General features: G+C 64.3%; 1 long non-coding RNA gene across 1 annotated transcript; it reads right to left on the bottom strand.

Annotated features, from left to right (window-relative positions):
- Nucleotides 1-647: 647 nt before the first annotated feature.
- Nucleotides 648-3,400, bottom strand: LOC123828925. Its single transcript, XR_006787527.1, has 3 exons — nt 3,208-3,400; nt 2,327-2,466; nt 648-2,199 (listed from the first exon to the last, which is right to left on the bottom strand). It is a non-coding gene; the product is annotated as an uncharacterized LOC123828925 (long non-coding RNA).
- Nucleotides 3,401-3,908: the final 508 nt, after the last annotated feature.

Genomic DNA, 3,908 nt, shown 5'->3' with positions numbered 1-3,908 from the left:
GGGCCCGTCGTCTCCTGTGACTGGGATGGTGACCCGCAGGGCCTGTGCGGGGGACACAGGAGGGTGCACAGAGGACCCCAGTGACCACGCCGTGTCCGCCAGCCTCCCTGCACGGCCCCTCTGGAACCACCGAGAAAGGACCTGGGAGATCACAGCAGCGCGAAAGGGACAGTGGGCTCGAAGCCGGCCGGAGTCTGGGGGCCGGCGGTTTTACCGCGAGTCCCTGCTGTGAAGAGAGGGCTCCGCCTCCTCGCTCCCCGGCCGGTCTAGTGTGGGTCATGAAGGAGGAAGCCGGAGACGAGCTTCCAGAATGTTTCCACACCCCTCCGAGCCCCTCCCAGCCCGTCCCCCCGACCCCCGACCTGCTGTCACAGACGCCCACCCCGGCCTGTGGCCCCAGCGGTACAGTGGCCTCCACACCCCACCCACCCACCCACCCACCCACCTCCTCGAGGGCCCTACAGCCTGAAACCTCCAGGGGAAATGAACGTTTAGGTAAAACCTTTTGTTTCAGATGGCTTTTTAAAAAGATTTTATTTACTTATTTTTAGAGAGAGGGGAACGGAGGGAGAAAGCGAGGGAGAAAAACATCATTGTGTGGTGGCCTCTCGTGCGTCCCCCACTGGGGACCAGGCCCGCAGCCCAGGAGTGTGCCCTGACTGGGAATCGAACTGGCGGCCCTTTGGTTTGCAGGCCCGTGCTCAATCCACTGAGTCACACCAGCCAGGGCTCAGATGGCTTTTTTTAATGGTTATAAGAACAACCCCGGCTCCTTACAGAAGAATGCAGACAATACAGGAAGGAAAATAAATACCGCTCACCCAGACGCCACCTTCGCCCGGTGGGCACTGCCCCTGGGGATGGCTCCCTCTTCGTTTCTAACCCAATGTGTGTGGTGCGGGGGGGCCCCATCCCAGCAGGCCTTCGTGTCACCCCCCGTCCTGGTGCTAAGTACCCGCCTGGTCGGAAGAGGCTGTTCTCAAAGGCTGCAGGAAGTGTGGGGAGCGTCTCTGCAGCAGGCCGGGTCTGATGTTCGCTGTGACAGGCAGGAGGCAGGACGCGCGGGAGCGCCCACGGCGGGTGCTGTGACCTCGCACGGAGGCCGTCTCCTGCCTCGTGGACATGGCGGCGCTGCAGGTGCCCGCACGGATTCCCCAGCAGGCAAAACCTGCCCAGCTCTCCCCGAAGGGGCCCCGCACACTGAGGAGCGTGACATGGGACCAACCCTTTCAGGTTCTTCACCTTTGTCTTCTCGTCAAACCAGAGGACAGAGCGTGTTCTTACAGCCCGAGGACACAGACTGGTGTGGGTGTTTCCATTAGATAAACTTCCCAGTGTGTCTTTCATTATACTCCGTCACTGTTTGTTTTCTGTGTAGGGACAGACATGTCCACAGGCACCAGTTGTCATTGACGAAAATAAGTTCACGGCGGGTTCTAAACCAGCAGACTGTAAAACTCACAGGACATTCAGAAGCGTGGCAAACAGCTAAGGAAGCGCTAGTAGCACGACTGGAAATGTTTTTTCTTCTTGTACAATGTAGCCTCTTTCCACAAATGTTTAATGCTGAAACAATTCTACCTCAGACCCACCCTTAGGAAAGAAGAACGCCAACATTGCAGATCATCAGTAAGAGCGAACCGTAGACACGGAAGTCATTCGCAGCCGCGTCGCTCAGGGTGGCGAGGGGGGCGTTTCGTGGGCGCCCCTGTGAGCACCCCCGTGAAGCCCGCGGGTACTTGTTGCCTTGTGCTCGGTCGTCCCAGCCGTGGGCAGCGGCCCGAACGCCGGGACCGGGGAGCGGCAGGAGCCCCGGCCTGCGCGCTGCGGCCCTGCCCGCGACAGCCAGGACAGACACAGGGCCCAGATGTCCACCGGCGGGTGAACGGGTGAGGACCGTGTGGCATTCGCACGCAGTGGGCTGTCAGCCGCTTTGAGAGGAAGGGAACCCCGCGTAGGTGCGCAGCAGGGTGGGGGGTCCTGGGGGACGTTAAGGGGAGCTCAGTGAGCCTGGTCCCACCTGCTGCGCGGATGTGCAGACGCCGCTGTGCGGCGGAGTCCAGACTGGCCCGACTCCCGGGAGAGGAGCGTGGCCGGGCGGCTGCCCCGGAGGTCGTTTCGGTGCTGCCCACCTCTGCTGCACTGCCCGGACCTGCGGACAACGGCTGCATGGCACGCTCACCACGTTAGGTGTCCTCACTGCCGTGAAGAAAGCACAGACCTGTCACGGCAGTGGCACTTTGGGGGGAAGGCCCCCCCCCCAGTCTTTCCAGCAGGGCTCAGACACAGCCCCTCCCCCGGGGAGAGCCCTCCCTCCCATGCTCACCGCTGAGGGGGCTTCCTCCCTGGGCTGGTGGCCTGCACTCTCTCCTTGGACTTGAGCTCGGAGGGTGTCCAGCTCCGAGGTCCCGTGTCCCCAGCTGCCCGGGGTCCCTCCGGGTGTAAGGCACGCACACGGCAGGGAGCCTGGAAACCCGACACTGGCCGTGAGGCTTGAAATAACCCTGAACTTGATCGGAGAGTCACTTCCTGAGCGCTGCCCTATGTCCCACTTTTTCTGCTTTGATTCCTAGCAGTGTGATACGGACACCTGGGGTTTCTCCTCTGGCATTTTAAATGTGTCCTCCGACATTCCAATTCTCTGACCGAGGAGTCCTCCAAATCTGACCCCCAGGCTCTCCCTCCAGGACAGGGAGTGGCATCCCGCCCACGTGGCCCAGACGGATCGCCCCTGGGGCAGCCAAGCACAAACAAGGGGACTGCGCAGTGAGGAGCCCCCTCAGTGGCACCGGGAGAGCCCGAACCGCCCGAGGTCTCCCTGCCCTGCTCGCGGGGTCAGGACCCCGCACGGCCCCGGGAGGCCGCCCCTCCTCACCCCCATGTAAGCCGTGCGGGGCGTGAGGACGGGAGAGCCAGCCCAGGCACGCTCCGCCTGGCCCGTGGACGCGAAGCTGGGGCCCACCACTGGGGGCACACCCGGACCACGCCCCGTGGCCTCCGCAGTAGGAGGAAGTCTGTTCGGAAAACGTCCCCAAGCTCTTTTGCTAGGGAGCGCGCAGGGCCCGTGAGAAAAGCCGGTCCACTGCTGGGACTTGTGCGACCGTGGCGCCGGTGGGCGGTCCTGGCGCCTGAAACTGTCCCTGCGGGCCTCACCTCCCCTGGGCCCACCCCCTCCCCCAGGCCGGGAACTGCAGCCGAGTCCCTTACCCTGTGTCCTGAGTCGGGGCCTCACACAGCTGTTCCAGTAGCCCCAGAGGTAGCCCATAGAAGGGACCGTGGGGGCCCCAGCAGCAGGCACTGGGCCAAGGGAGTGGCAGGGAGACGGGGGCAGGATCCAGATGTGCAGGTCGTGGGGGGTGGGGTGTCTGTCCCCACCCGCCTGTGGACAGGGCGTCCACAGGCTCAGGCTCCACCCTCGGCAGTGGTGGGTGGGGCCCCAGAGGGGACAGCCAGAGCAGCCCTCCCCTGGCCCCACAGTCCTCCGGCCTGCAGAGGGCGCCAGACGGCCACTGCAAATTCCATCAGTGATGATGAGCCAGGGAGGGAGGCAGAAATCAAATGCCATTGTACTGAGCCCGAGGGTGACACGTGGGGGAGAGACCCTGGTCCTCGGAAGGACTCTGCGGGTGTCGGGGCTGTGGGCGCTGACCGGGCGTCGCAGTGGCCTCCGGGCAGGGCTGAGCTCCGGAGGCCCCGATGTCCCCTGCCGTCCATTTCCTCGCCAAGCGCCCAGCCCCCTGGGGCCTTGAACGGCCCCCCAGGCGACCGAGCGGACACGGGGTGAGAGGGAGCAGCCCGCCGCCGTCACCCGAGCACCAGCCATGACGCTGAGGGGGTGGCGGCCGTGAGCAGGAGGAACCGCAGCCCCAGCGCACGGCGGTGGGCCCTCGACCCCCAGGACGCCGCCG

This window comes from Phyllostomus hastatus, unplaced genomic scaffold, assembly GCF_019186645.2.
Source record: "Phyllostomus hastatus isolate PE091 unplaced genomic scaffold, TTU_PhHast_1.1 phas_scaffold_1066, whole genome shotgun sequence".
In the NCBI taxonomy this organism is placed as follows: Eukaryota; Metazoa; Chordata; class Mammalia; order Chiroptera; family Phyllostomidae; genus Phyllostomus; species Phyllostomus hastatus.
Note: the sequence above shows the minus strand (reverse complement) of the source record. Positions and strands in the feature narration are given on the sequence as shown.